Below are 16,474 nucleotides of genomic sequence, written 5' to 3' on the forward strand. Positions count from 1 at the left end.
AAGTCAATGCCTGGCTTCAAAGCTTCAAACGACAGTCTGACTCTTATTACAGGGTAATGCAGGTGGTGGCCTGAAGTTGAAGACAATTCTTATTTTCTATTCTGAAATCCCTAGGGCCCCTAAGGATTGTGCTAAATCTCTGCCTGCACTCTATAAATGTATCAATAAAGCCTGAATGACAGCGCATCTGTTTATAATGTTAACTAAATATTTTAAGCTCACTGTTGAGATTTACTACTGCTCCAAAAAAGATTTCTTTCAAAATATTACTGCTCATTGATAATAAGATTGGTGACCCAGAAGTTCTGATGGAGATATACAAAGATTAGTGTTGTTTTCATGCCTGCTAACACAACATTTATTTTGCAGTAAGGAGTCATTTCAATTTCCAAGTTTTACTATTTAAAAATTACATTTTGAAAGTTGCCAAAGACAGTGATTTCTTCAATGGATCCGGGAAAAGTAAATGAAAACCTGTGAAGGATTCACTCTTAAAGTGTCATTAAGAACATTTGTGTAAAGTATCAACATTAGCAGGAATTTGGAAGAAGCTGATGCTAACCTTCAAGGATGACTTTGCAGGGTTCAAGACTTCAGTAAAGAAAGCAACTGCACATGTGGTAGAAACAGCAAGAGAACTATAAGCAGAAAGCAGCCTACAGACGTGAGTTAGTTGCTACAATTTCATGATTGAATTTTCAAGGAAAAAGAACTGCTTCTTATGAATGAGCAAAGAAAGTGATTTCTTGAGATGGAATACATTTCTGGTAAAGTTACTGTGACGACTGTTAAAATGCCAACAAAGGGTTTAAAATATTATCTAAACTTAGTTGATAAAGTGGAGAAGCGTTTGAAACAAGGACTGATTTCAATTTTCAAAGAAGTTCTACATGCAAAAAATGCTATCAAACAGCACTGCATGCTACATTACAGAGAAATCAGCACAGTAGAAGGAAGAGTCAACTGATGCAGCAAACTTCATTGCTGTCTTACTTTAAGAATTGGTATATCCACTCCAATCTTCAGTGACCACCACCCTGAAGTCAGAAGGCATCAACACTGTGCTAAAATCCTTCACCAGCAAAAAATTATGACTTACCGAAAGTTCAGATGATGGTTAGCATTTTTAACAATAAAGTATTTTTAAATTAAGGTATATACATTCTTTTAAGACACAATGCTATTGCACACTTAACAGACTGTAGTATAGTATAAATATAACTTTTATGTGCACGGGGAAACCAAAAAGTTTTTGTAACTCACTTTATTATGATACTTGCTTTACTGTGATGGTCTGGACCCTGCAATAAGTCTGAAGTATGCCTGCATATATATATACATATATGTATGTATATATACTCACATGCATATACACATACATATCCATATGTGTAAAGCAAAATGGTACTTCCTTACAAAAAATTATTTTAAATATAAGTGAATTATATTCATCAAATGAAAATAGAGGTTGGCAAATGGATTATAAAAAAAACCAATAATTCAACTGTATGTTGTCTACAAGTGACTCACTTTAAATCAAAAGACAAAAGCTAAAATATGGAAAAAAGCTATTTCATGCAAATAACATGCAAATAGTAACCAAAAGAGAAATGACTTTCTCTTTTTTTTTTTACTAACATCAGCCAAAATAAACCTTCAAAAAAAAAAAAAAACGTTACAAGACAAAGAGACAGATGCCATAGATTGATAAATGGGTCAATTTCTTAAGAATATATAAAAAGTATAAAAGTAAAAATACCGAACATCAGAGCCCCCAAAATATATAAAGAAAACATGGACATAATTGAAGAGAAAAATAGACAGTTTTACAATACTAGGTGGAGACTTCAATAATCTACTTTCAATGGACAGAACATTGAAGTGAAAAATCACCAATGCAAAGAGAGGACTTGAACAACACTATAAACTAACTAGATCTGAAAGACATATAGAAAACACTCCACCAAACAACAGTTGAATCAACATGTTTTTTTCAAGTACACATGGAGCATCCTCCAAGATAATCATCAGTTCAGTTCAGATCAGTTGCTCAGTGGTGTCCAACTCTTTGCAACTGCATGGACAGCAGCATGCCAGGCCTCCCTATCCATCACTAACTCCTGGAGCTTGCTCAAACTCATATCCATCGAGTCAGTGATGCCATCCAACCATTTCATCCTCTGTTGTCCCCTTCTGGTCCTCTGTATCCCTTTCTCCTCCTGCCTTCAATCTATATTGACTACATATTAACATATGACTAACATACTGACTACATATTAACATATGTTAGGTCAAAATACAAACCCCAATACATTTAAACAGGATTAAAGGAATACAAAGTATTCTCTCCAGTACAATAGAATAAAGCTAAAAATCAAGGAAAAGAAAAATGGAAATTCATAAATATATGGAAATTAAATAACACACTCAACAAATGGGCAAAATAAAAAACAAGAAAGAAAATTAGAAAGTACTTTGAGATGAAATGAAAATGAAAAGTAAACATACCAAAACCTATAGGGGGTAGCAAAAGCAATGCTCAGAGGGATATTCACAGCTGTAAATGCCTACATTAAAAAAGAAGAGAGATTTAAGGACTTCCTTGGTGGTTCAATGATTAAGATTCTGAATTTCCAATGCAGGGATAATGGATTTAAACCCTGGTCAGGGAACTAAGATCCTGCATGTCGTATGGTATGGCCAAATAAAAATTATTTTTAAAAAAACCATAATATAATACATGTAAATCCATGGCTGATTCATATCAATGTATGACAAACCCACTGGAAAAAAAAATAATAATAATAAAAAAAATTTTTTTTAAAAACCATAATATATAAAATTATTACAGCAAAACAATAGATAATCCAATTAAAAAGTGGGCAAAGGACTTGAATAGATATTTCTCCAAAGAAGACATGCAAATGGTGACATCATTAGCCACTAGAAAAACGGCAATCAAAATCACAAATAAGATGCCACTTTATACCTACCAGGATGGTTATATTCAAAAAAATGAAATACAACAGGTGTCGGTGGGGATGTAGAGACATTGGAATCTTTGTACATTGTTAAAGTGGTTCAGTTCAGTTGCTCAGTAGTGTCGGACTATTTGCAACCCCATGAACTGCAGCACGCAAGACTTCCCTGTCCATCACCAACTCGTGGAGTTTACTCAAACTCATGTCCATTGAGTTGGTGATACCACTGAACCATCTGTCATCCCCTTCTCCTCCTGCCTTCAATCTTGCCCAGCATCAGGGTCTTTTCCGATGAATCAGTTCTTTGTATCAGGTGGCTACAGTATTGTAGCTTCAGCTTCAGCATCAGTCCTTCCAATGAATACTGAGGACTCATTTCCTTTATGATGGACTGGTTGGCTCTCCGTGCAGTTCAAGGGACTCTCAAGAGTCTTCTCCAACATCACAGTTCAACACCATCACTTCTTTGGCACTCAGCTCTCTTTATAGTCCAACTCTCATATCAATACATGACTACTGGAAAAAACCATAGCTTTGACTAAATGAACCTTTGTCAGCAAAGTAATGTCTCTGTTTCTTAATATGCTGTCTAGGTTGGTCATAGCTTTTCTTCCAAGGAGCAAGCATCTTTTAATTTCATGGCTGCAAGTCACTACCTACAGTGATTTTGGAGCTCACGAAAATAGTCTGTCACTGTTTCCATTTTGTTTACCCATCTATTTTCCATGTAGTGATGGGACCGGATGCCATGATCTCAGTTTTTTGAATGCTGAGTTTTAAGCCAGTTTTTTCACTCTCCTCTTTCACCTTCACTAAGAGGCTCTTCAGTTCCTATTCACTGTTGGCCAAAAGATTGGTAGTTCCCCAAAAAGTTCAACACAGAATAACTAAGACCTAGCAATTCCACCCCTGGATGTATAACCAAAATAACTGAAACGTGTTCAAACAAAAATTGTACATGAATATTCATAGCAGTGGCACTTCCCAGATGGTGCCAGTGGTAAAGAATCCGTATGCAAATGCAGGAGATGTAAGAGACATAGGTTTGATCCCTGGGTTGGGAAGATTCCCCTGGAGGAGGAAATGGCAACCCACTCCAGTACTCTTACCTGGAGAATCCCATGGACAGAGGAACCTGGAGGGCTATGTCCATGAGGTCGCTAAGAGTCAGACACGACTGAAGTGACTTAGCACACATTCATAGTAGCACTACTCGCAAAAGCCAAAAGGTAGAAACCCAAATGTCTACAAATGAATGGAGAAACAAAATATGATGTATCTATACAATGAAGTATTTTTCAGCCAACATTGAAAATAGTATGCTAAGTGAAAGAAATCAGACACAAAAAGCCACACATTGTATGAATCCAGTTAAATATCAGGAGTCAGCAAATCAATATGGACAGAAAACTGATTAGCTACTGTCAGGGGTTAGGGTGAAAGTGAGAATGGGGAACAACTGCTTAATGGGTACAGTTTCCTTTAGGGTGAAAATGTTCTAGAGCTTAAAAGTGGTGGCTGTGCAAAACTGTGAGTGTACTAAATATCTCTTCATAAACTGTAATCAAGATTTGCCCAGAAAAAAATCAACACCTCAGATACAGAGATGACACCACTCTAATGGCAGAAAGTGAAGAGAAACTAAAGAGCCTCTGGATGAAGGTGAAAGAGGAGAGTGAAAAAGATGGCTTGAAACTCAACATTCAAAAAACAAAGATCATGACATCTGGTCCTATCACTTCATGGCAAATAGATGGGGAAAATGTGGAAACAGTGTCAGATTTCATTTTCTTGGCTCCAAAATCAATGTGTATAGTGAATGCAGCCACAAAATTAAAAGACACTTGCTCCTTGGAAGAAAAAGTATGACAAACTTAGAGAGTGTATTAAAAAGCAGAGACATCACGTTGTTGAAAAAGGTCTGTCTAGTTAAAACTATGGTTTTTCCAGTAGTCATGTATGGATGTGAGAGCTAGACCATAAAGAAGGTTGAGCGCCAAAGAACTGATGCATTTGAACTGTGGTGCTGGAGAAGACTCTTGAAAGTACCTTGAACAACAAGGAGATCAAACCAGTCAATCCTAAAGGAAATCAACCCTGAATATTCATTGGAAGGACTGGTGCTGAAGCTAAAGCTCCAATACTTTTGGCCACCTGATGCAAACAGCTGACTCACTGGAAAAGACCTTGATGCTGGGAAAGATTGAGGGCAAGAGGAGAATGGGACGACAGAGGATGAGATGGCTGGATGGCATAACTGACTCAAAGGACCTAATTTTAAGCAAACTTAGGGAGACAGTGAAGGACAGGGAAGCCTGGTGTGCTGAAGTCCATGGGGTTGCAAAGAGTTGGACAGAACCTAGTGACTAAAGAACAACAACAACAAATGTCTCTAGAGGTCAGTTTTATATTATATGTATTTTACCACAATATGGTACTAGAATAGTAAAACTCACAGACAGAATAAGTAGAATGGTGATTGCCATGGGCAGGCAGAGGGGGGCACTGGGGAATTTTAACGGGCATAGAGCTTTCGTTTTGCAAGATGAAAAATGTTCTGGAGACTGGCTGAACAACAATGTGAATATCTTTAATAATACTGAATTGTACACTTAAAAATGGTTAAGATGGTAAAATTTCTGTGCATTTTACCATAATCAAAACATAAAATTTAAAAAAAAACATAAAATTTAATAAATACATGATGGCATTTCATGAAAACTACTAGCATTTCTCATGATACAAAAATCTTTAATAAGATATTAGTAAATCAAATTCAGTAACACAGAAAAAAGAAAACCAAAAACCACCATGACCAAATGAGGCTTAGACCAGGAAAGCAAGGTAACTTAAACACTCAAAAACCAACGTATTTTATCACAGTAATAGAGGAAAAAAGAAAAGACATGTTATCAGCATAGTACACGAACAAAAATCATTTGACACATTCTACTCCAATTTATGACAAAAAAAAAAAAATCCTCACCAAACTAGGAACAAAAATAAACCTCCTCAACGTGATGAAGAACATCTACAGAAAACCAACAGCCTACATTGTACTTAACAGTGAAAGGGGTAAGATAAGAAAAAGAAGGCAAAGATGTCCCTCTTCTCACTTTCATTTAGCATTGTCCTGGAGGTCCCAGCCAATGCCAAAGAGCAAGAAAAGAAAGCAAAGTACCTATCGGTTGGAACGAAAAAACTGTTTAGATAAGTAGACGACATGATGCTTAATGTGGAAAATACAAAACACTCTGCAAAAAAACTACTATAACAAGTGAATTTTAAGAAGTTGAAGGATACCAAGTCAATATTAAAAGCTCAATTCTGTTGCTTTCAAATTAGAAATGAAATTAAGCATACAGTATAATATAAAATTAAAATTACATGATTTATAGTAGTATCAAAAACATAAGATACTTAAGAATAAATACTATAAAATAAGAGCATATTTTATACCCGTACCTGAAAACTACAAATCATGCAGGAAAAAATAAATGAAAATTTAAAAAAACAATGGAGACATGACACATTCACAGATTAGAAGACTCAGTGTATGTCAATTTTTCTCACTTTGATCCGCAAATTCCATATGCATGCATGCTCAGTCACTCAGTCGTGTCCAACTCTGTACAACCCCATGAACTGTAGCCCACCAGGATCCTCTGTTCATGTCATTCGCCAGGCAAGAATACTGGAATGGGCTGCCATTTCCTCCTCCAGAGGATCTTCCCGAACCAGAGATCGAACCTCTGACTCCTGCACTCCTGCATCAGCAGGTAGCTTCTTTTTTCCTTGCTTACTGTATTTTCAATTTTGATTAAAAAAAAAAAAAAAAAGACGTGATTACACAGACAACATCATCCGTCGCAGAACCATAAACTGAGCCAATGCAATGGGAAACACGTGTCACCGCCCCTTCCAGTGCCCTCCTACCACTGACTCCCCTGGACGGAGCTCAGGAGCTGTAGTACTCAAGCAGCTTTTCATCCGTAGGTTTCAGAATCTTCTTGTCTGCCATGTTCACCACCCATCCTGGAGCCAGACCAAAGAAAATCTGCCGTGGATCCTTCCGAGTACTGAGCATTTTGAAGTTCGTCTTTAGTGATGTTGGGTAAAATACAGCCGTACTTCTTGGCGAGCTCCAGTCTTGCTTCAGGAAATCCAGCGGGATCCGCCAGGTAGCCTCGGTTTCTCGCATCAGTGTAGTAGGGCACTAGTGCCTTGTGGGGGGAGCATCTGCCTGGGAATGGGTTGCCCACGGAGAAAGAATGGGATGGGTTTGCACAGAATTTCCAGGCTTCACTGGTCTTAGAAGGCGGTCGTGACGACACCCCCATTCAGCTTGATGACGGCGATGGCCAGCTCAGGAGCTAGCTGAACTTCGATGTTAACTTTTGCCTTAAAGGTGTCAGCGCCCTTCTCTACCAGCTGGACTCCATAGTCCCTTTTAGATGGCTGGATGGTAACACCTCGCCCATTGACCAGCTGAGTTAAGTCAATAGGTTGTGTGGGATAAACACGGCCCAAGTCAATCAGGTACTGAAGCCTGTTGAGACTCAAAGGCTGATACTGGCCTCTGAAGCTGTGTCCTTCATTAAACCCGTGTTTTGGGATTCGAAGGTAAAATGGAGTCTGGCCTCCTTCAAAGCCCAGCCGGGGCCAGGTTCCTCTCTGACGTTCTCCCTTGTGGCCCCTGCCACACTTCCTACCTCTTCTCTGACCTCTTCGTCGTCTTTCCAGTTTCCTGGAGCCTGGGTTCAGCCTCAAGTTAGCCAGGCTCACACGAGGCAGAGCCCGAAGCAGGTCCAGGGCCCTGGGCCTTGCGCCCCCCACAGGGCCGGCCATGACCCACTTGCATGAGATGCTGCAAGGGCGCCTCAGGCAGGTAGCTTCTTTACCACTGAGCCACTGGCTTCCCTGGATCTTCCCTGAAATAAATTTCATATTTACCTCAGTCACTCAGTCATGTCCAACTCTTTGCAACCTCATGGACTATAAAGTTCACAGAATTCTCCAGGCCAGAACACTGGAGTGGGTAACCTTTCCCTTCTCCAGGGGATCTTCCCAACCCAGGGCCTGAACCCAAGTCTCCCACATTGCAGGCAGATTCTTTACCAGATGAGCCACAAGGGAAGCCCAGGAATACCGGAGTGGACAGCCTATCCCTTCTCCTGTGGGTTTTCCTGACCCAGGAATTGAACAGGGGTCTCCTGCTTTGCAGGCATATTCTTTACCAAACGAGCTATCCAGGAAGCTCAAATTCCATATACTTCACACAAAATTCCAGAAGACAATTTTCTTTTAGTAATTAATAAGCTGACTCTAAAATTTAGTGGCATGCAAAGGACCTCAAAGAGCCCAAATAATTTTCAAAACAAACAAAAAAAAATCAATGAGATTTCAAGACTTAACTGAAAAAATAACAATAATTAAGTTAGTATAGTATTGGCATAAGGGTACACGTCAATGGAATAAAATAAAGTGCCCAGAAAGAGATCATGCATATATGGTCAACTGGTTTTTGACAAGGAGGCTGAGGCTAACTCTGCAAAAAGATATAGGAAAAACATTTTGCCACCATGGGATGGCAAAGGTTTCTTACATGTAACACTAAAAACATGAATCACAAAAGAAAAATTGATAAATGAAAGTTGAGCAAAATTTTTAAAAATTGCTTTTCAAAAGAAAATAGTAAGAGAATTAAAAAGCAAGCTGCAGGATGGGGGGAAAACCAAATTCTTGACAACTTACATCTAGAATATATAAAAAACTCTAATACTTCACTATCAAGAAGGAAGAGGGTAAGTGGGTAAAAAAAAGGCAAAAGATGTGAACAGACACTTAACAAAAGAAAACTGGCCAATGAACACATTAATCACTGAAGGAACACAAATTAATCCCACAAGGAGATATCACTATACTCATTAGAATCATCAAAATTTAGAGAAATGACAATACTAAGAGTTATTGAATATGCAGAATGGTGGAATGCTCATACGTTCCTAGTGGGACTGTGAAATAGCAAAACCATATTGGGAACCAGCTTGGTAGATTTTTTTTTATAAAAAATAAACACTTAACATATAAGAACTGGAAAAAAAAAATATAAGAACTGTACAAAAAAATCTTCATGACCCAATTAATAACGATGGTGTGATCAATCACCCGGAGCCAGACATCCTGGAATGTGAATTCAAGTGGGCCTTAGGAAGCATCACTACAAACAAAGCTAGTGGAGGTGATGGAATTCCAGTTGAGCTATTTCAAATCCTAAAAGATGATGCTGTGAAAGTGCTGCACTGAATATGTCAGCAAATTTGGAAAACTCAGCAGTGGCCACAGGACTGGAAAAGGTCAGTTTTCATTCCAATCCCAAAGAAAGGCAATGCCAAAGAATGCTCAAACTACTGCACAACTGCGCTCTACTACTGTGGGTGAGAATCCCTTAGAGGAAATGGAATAGCCCTCATAGCCAGCAAAAGAGTTTGAAATGCAGTACTTGGGTGCAATCTCAAAAATGACAGAAGGATCTCTGTTTGTTTCCAAAGCAAACCATTCAATATCACAGTAATCCAAGTCTATACCCCAACCAGTAATGCCTAAGTTGAACAGTTCTATGATGACCAACAAGACCTTCTAGAACTAACCCCCAAAAAAAAAAAAAAAAGATGTCCTTGTCATCAAAGGAGACGGGAATGCAAAAGTAGGAAGTCAAGAGATACCTGGAGTAACAGGCAAGTTTGGCCTTGAAGTACAAAACGAAGCAGGGCAAAGGTTAACAGAGTTTTGCCAAGAGAATGCACTGGTCATAGCAAACACCGTCTTCCAACAACATTAAGAGAAGACTCGGGGAGGAGCCAAGATGGCGGAGGAGTAGGACGGGGAGACCACTTTCTCTCCTACAAATTCATCAAAAGAATAACTGAACACAGAGCAAACTTCGCGAAACAACTTCTGATCGCTAGCTGAGGTCATCAGGCGCCCAGAAAAGCAGCCCATTGTCTTCGAAAGGAGGTAGGACAAAATATAAAAGATAAAAAGTGAGACAAAAGAGCTAAGGACGGAGATCCGTCCCGGGAACTCTTAGGCGGCATTGCTTGGGGTAGGGTCCGGGCCTGAGTGCCCTGAGGAAAATCGGAGGGAGCTTCTGTGAGTTGCCAACTTGAACTGTGGGAGACCAAAAGAGAGAGAGAAAATTAACCGGCCCGAACACACTGCCGGCCGCTCGCAGAACACAGAGACCAAGAGGGTCCAGAGAGGAGCTCGCAGGCTGCGGACCGGCCCAGCCCCGCCGGAGGCAGGAGGCAGGGGGGAGGGGAAGGTCGCGGCGAGACACAGGGCGCAGCACCCGACCGGCGCGGGCGGGGACTGGGGCTGGGGACGCGGAGGGCAGAAGGCGCAGGCACGCGACTGGCGCCAGCGGAAACTGAGACTGGGTCCGTGGAAGGGAGTGGGCGCGCCACACCTGGGTAGAGTGCGCCCACCAAGCCCCTGGCTGCCTGGACCGCTCTGACGGGGAAGGCACAGAGAGCAGGCGCAGCTTTTCCTTCCGCGCTTTTGTGGAACACCCGAGGGCTGGAACCTCGCGCAGCGCGGGGCGCGCTCCATATAGAACAGCCGGGAGCCTGAGCAGCGCAGACGGAGAAAGCGGCGTCAACCCCTCCCGGCAGCGCCAGCCCGACCCAGCGGCGCAAGCCCGTCCCCATAGCGCCAGCCACTCCCGGCAGCGCGACGGAACTAGCTACCTGAGTAAGAGTCCACCTCCGCCGGCCTGTGTCAGGGCGGAAATGAGGCTCTGAAGAGACCGGCAAACAGAAGCCAAATAAACAAAGGGAACCGCTTCAGAAGGGACTGGTGCAACAGATTAAAATCCCTCTAGGAAACATTGACTACACCGGAAGGGGCCTGTAGATATCGAGAAGCGTAAGCTGGAACGAGGAGCTATCTGAAACTGAGCCGAACCCACACTGACCACAACAGCTCCAGAGAAACTCCTAGATACAATTTTACTTTTTTCTCTTTTTTTTTTTCTTTTTTTCTATTTTTTATTTTTTATTTTTTCTCTTTTATTTTCCTTAAAATCCCCTATTACTCCCCCATTACTCCTTAACTTTCATTTCCATAGACTTTTACGATTTTTTAATTAGGGGGAAAAAAATTTTTTTTTTTTCTTTCTTTCTTTTTTCTTTTTTTTCTTTTTTCTTCCTTTTTTTCTTTCCTTTTTCTCTTCTATTTTCTATTTTTCTTTTTCTCTTATTTCTTTTAAAGTCCTCTAGTACTCCTCTACTACTCCTTAATTTTCATTTTCAATACACTATAACCTTACAAAAAAAAAAAAAAAAGAAGAGAAGCCCTATTTTTAAACCGAAGATTATTCTCTCCCAATCTTGACTCTCTGTTTTCTACCTCAGAACACCTCTATTTCCTCCTTTCCCCTTCTCTTCCCAATTCAATTCTGTGAATCTTTGTAGGTGACTGGGCCACGGAGAACACTCTGGGAACAGACAGCTGCGTAGATCTGTCTCTCTCCTCTTGAGTCCCCCTTTTTCTCCTCCTGCTCATCTCTATCTCCCTCCTCCCTCTCCTCTTCTTCATGTAACTCTGTGAACCTCTCTGGGTGTCCCTAACGGGGGAGAATCTTTTAGCCATTAACCTAGAAGTTTTCTTATCAGGGCTGTATAGTTGGAGAAGTCCTGAGACTACAGGAAGAATAAAACTGAAATCCAGTGGCAGGAGACTTAAGCCCAAAACCTGAGAACACCAGAAAACTCCTGACTACATGGAACTTTAAGTAATAAGTGACTGTCCAAAAGCCTTCATACCTACACTGAAACCAACCACCACCCAAGAGCCAATAAGTTTTAGAGCAAGACATACCACGCAAATTCTCCAGCAACGCAGGAACATAGCCCTGAACATCAACATACAGGCTGCCCAAAGTCACACCTAACACATAGACCCATCTCAAAACTCATTACTGGGCACTCCATTGCTCTCCAAAGAGAAGAAATCAAGTTCCACGCACCAGTACACTGATGCACGCTTCCCTAACCAGGAAATCTTGACAAGCCAATCATCTAACCCCACCCACTGGGTTAATTCTCCACAACAAAAAGGAACCACAGACCTCCAGAATACAGAAAGCCCACTCCAGATACAGCAATCTAAACAAGATGAAAAGGCAAACAAATACCCAACAGGTAAAGGAACATGAAAAATGCCCACCAAGTCAAACAAAAGAGGAGGAGATAGGGAATCTACCTGATAAAGAATTTAGAATAATGATAATAAAAATGATCCAAAATCTTGAAAACAAAATGGAGTTACAGATAAATAGCCTGGAGACAAAGATTGAAAAGATTCAAGAACTGTTTAATAAAGACCTAGAAGAAATAAAAAAGAGTCAATTAAAAATGAATAATGCAATGAATGAGATCAAAAACACTTTGGAGGCAACCAAGAGTAGAATAACGGAAGCAGAAGATAGCATAAGTGAGATAGAAGATAAAATGGTGGAAATAAATGAAGCAGAGAGGAAAAAAGAAAAAAGGATCAAAAGAAATGAGGACAACCTCAGGGACCTCTGGGACAATGTGAAACGCCCCAACATTCGAATCATAGGAGTTCCAGAAGAAGAAGACAAAAAGAAAGGCCATGAGAAAACACTCGAGGAGATAATAGCTGAAAACTTCCCTAAAATGGGGAAGGAAATAGCCACCCAACTCCAAGAAACCCAGAGAGTCCCAAACAGGATAAACCCAAGGCGAAACACCCCAAGACACATATTAATCAAACTAACAAAGATCAAACACAAAGAACAAATATTAAAAGCAGCAAGGGAAAAACAACAAATAACACACAAAGGGATTCCCATAAGGATAACAGCTGATCTATCGGTAGAAACCCTCCAGGCCAGAAGGGAATGGCAGGACATACTGAAAGTAATGAAAGAGAATAACCTACAACCTAGATTACTGTATCCAGCAAGGATCTCATTCAGATATGAAGGAGAATTCAAAAGCTTTACAGATAAGCAAAAGCTGAGAGAATTCAGCACCACCAAACCAGCTCTTCAACAAATGCTAAAGGATCTTCTCTAGACAGGAAATGCAGAAAGGTTGTATAAACGTGAACCCAAAACAACAAAGTAAATGGCAACGGGACCACACCTATCAATAATTACCCTAAATGTAAATGGGTTGAATACCCCAACCAAAAGACAAAGATTGGCTGAATGGATACAAAAACAAGACCCCTATATATGCTGTCTACAAGAGACCCACCTCAAAACAAGGGACACATACAGACTGAAAGTGAAGGGCTGGAAAAAAATATTTCATGCAAACGGAGACCAAAAGAAAGCAGGAGTCGCAATACTCATATCAGATAAAATAGACTTTCAAATAAAGGATGTGAAAAGAGACAAAGAAGGACACTACATAATGATCAAAGGATCAATCCAAGAAGAAGATATAACAATTATAAATATATATGCACCCAACATAGGAGCACCGCAATATGTGCGGCAAACACTAACGAGTATGAAAGAGGAAATTAATAGTAACACAATAATAGTGGGAGACTTTAATACCCCACTCACAACTATGGATAGATCAACTAAACAGAAAATTAACAAGGAAACACAAACCTTAAATGACACAATGGACCAGCTAGACCTAATTGATATCTATAGGACATTTCACCCCAAAACAATCAACTTCACCTTTTTCTCAAGTGCACACGGAACATTCTCCAGAATAGATCACATCCTGGGCCATAAATCTGGTCTTGGAAAATTCAAAAAAATTGAAATCATTCCAGTCATCTTTTCTGACCACAGTGCAGTAAGATTAGATCTCAATTACAGGAAAAAAATTGTTAAAAATTCAAACATGTGGAGGCTAAATAACACACTTCTGAATAACCAACAAATCATAGAAGAAATCAAAAAAGAAATCAAAATATGTATAGAAATGAATGAAAATGAAAACACAACAACCCAAAACCTATGGGACACTGTAAAAGCAGTGCTAAGGGGAAGGTTCATAGCATTACAGGCTTACATCAAGAAACAAGAAAAAAACCAAATAAATAACCTAACTCTACACCTAAAGCAACGAGAGAAGGAAGAAATGCAGAACCCCAGGGTTAGCAGAAGGAAAGAAATCTTAAAAATCAGGGCAGAAATAAATGCAAAAGAAACTAAAGAGACCATAGCAAAAATCAACAAAGCTAAAAGCTGGTTTTTTGAAAAAATAAACAAAATTGACAAGCCATTAGCAAGACTCATTAAGAAACAAAGAGAGAAGAACCAAATTAACAAAATTAGAAATGAAAATGGAGAGATCACAACAGACAACACTGAAATACAAAGGATCATAAGAGACTACTACCAGCAGCTCTATGCCAATAAAATGGACAACTTGGATGAAATGGAAAAATTCTTAGAAAAGTATAACTTTCCAAAACTGAACCAGGAAGAAATAGAAGATCTTAACAGACCCATCACAAGCAAGGAAATCAAAACTGTCATCAAAAATCTGCCAGCAAACAAAAGCCCAGGACCAGATGGCTTCACAGCTGAATTCTACCAAAAATTTAGAGAAGAGCTAACACCTATCTTACTCAAACTCTTCCAGAAAATTGCAGATGAAGGTAAGCTTCCAAACTCATTCTATGAGGCCACCATCACCCTAATTCCAAAACCAGACAAAGATGCCACAAAAAAAGAAAACTACAGGCCAATATCACTGATGAACATAGATGCAAAAATCCTTAACAAAATTCTAGCAAACAGAATCCAACAACATATTAAAAAAATCATACACCATGACCAAGTGGGCTTTATCCCAGGAATGCAAGGATTCTTTAATATCCGCAAATCAATCAATGTAATACACCACATTAACAAATTGAAAGATAAAAACCATATGATTATCTCAATAGACGCAGAGAAAGCCTTTGACAAAATTCAACACTCATTTATGATTAAAACTCTCCAAAAAGCAGGAATAGATGGAACATACCTCAACATAATAAAAGCTATATATGACAAACCCACAGCAAGCATCACCCTCAATGGTGAAAAATTGAAGGCATTTCCCCTGAAATCAGGAACAAGACAAGGGTGCCCACTCTCACCACTACTATTCAACATAGTGTTGGAAGTTCTGGCCAGAGCAATCAGAGCAGAAAAAGAAGTAAAAGGAATCCAGATAGGAAAAGAAGAAGTAAAACTCTCACTGTTTGCAGATGACATGATCCTCTATATAGAAAACCCTAAAGACTCTACCAGAAAATTACTAGAACTAATCAATGAATACAGTAAAGTTGCAGGATATAAAATTAACACACAGAAATCCCTTGCATTCCTATATACTAACAATGAAAAAACAGAAAGAGAAATTAAGGAAACAATACCATTCACCATTGCAACAAAAAGAATAAAATACTTAGGAGTATATCTACCTAAAGAAACAAAAGACCTATACATAGAAAACTATAAAACACTGATGAAAGAAATCAAAGAGGATACAAACAGATGGAGAAACATACCGTGTTCATGGATTGGAAGAATCAATATAGTCAAAATGGCTATTCTACCCAAAGCAGTCTATAGATTCAATGCAATCCCTATCAAGCTACCAACGGTATTTTTCACAGAACTAGACCAAAGAATTTCACAATTTGTATGGAAATACAAAAAACCTCGAATAGCCAAAGTAATCTTGAGAAAGAAGAATGGAACTGGAGGAATCAACCTGCCTGACTTCAGACTCTACTACAAAGCCACAGTCATCAAGACAGTATGGTACTGGCACAAAGACAGAAATATAGATCAATGGAACAGAATAGAAAGCCCAGAGATAAATCTACGGACCTATGGACACCTTATCTTTGACAAAGGAGGCAAGGATATACAATGGAAAAAAGACAACCTCTTTAACAAGTGGTGCTGGGAAAACTGGTCAACCACTTGTAAAAGAATGAAACTAGAACACTTTCTAACACCATACACAAAAATAAACTCAAAATGGATTAAAGATCTAAATGTCAGACCAGAAACTATAAAACTCCTAGAGGAGAACATAGGCAAAACACTCTCCGACATAAATCACAGCAAGATCCTCTATGACCCACCTCCCAGAATATTGGAAATAAAAGCAAAAATAAACAAATGGGACCTAATGAAACTTAAAAGCTTTTGCACTACAAAGGAAACTATAAGTAAGGTGAAAAGACAGCCCTCAGATTGGGAGAAAATAATAGCAAATGAAGAAACAGACAAAGGATTAATCTCAAAAATATACAAGCAACTCCTGCAGCTCAATTCCAGAAATATAAATGACCCAATCAAAAAATGGGCCAAAGAACTAAACAGACATTTCTCCAAAGAAGACATACAGATGGCTAACAAACACATGAAAAGATGCTCAACATCACTCATTATTAGAGAAATGCAAATCAAAACTACAATGAGGTACCATTAC

The 16,474-nt window shown here is 39.3% G+C and overlaps 1 protein-coding gene and 1 pseudogene across 3 annotated transcripts in view; both read right to left on the bottom strand.

Annotated features, from left to right (window-relative positions):
* Positions 1–16,474, bottom strand: part of KIAA1328 (KIAA1328 ortholog) — a 440,823-nt gene that overhangs the window by 404,328 nt on the left and 20,021 nt on the right. The gene's annotated exons all lie outside the window — the stretch shown is intronic.
* LOC122684790 lies at positions 6,785–7,870 on the bottom strand (annotated as a pseudogene).

The sequence above is a fragment of the Cervus elaphus genome, chromosome 27 (genome assembly GCF_910594005.1).
Source record: "Cervus elaphus chromosome 27, mCerEla1.1, whole genome shotgun sequence".
In the NCBI taxonomy this organism is placed as follows: Eukaryota; Metazoa; Chordata; class Mammalia; order Artiodactyla; family Cervidae; genus Cervus; species Cervus elaphus.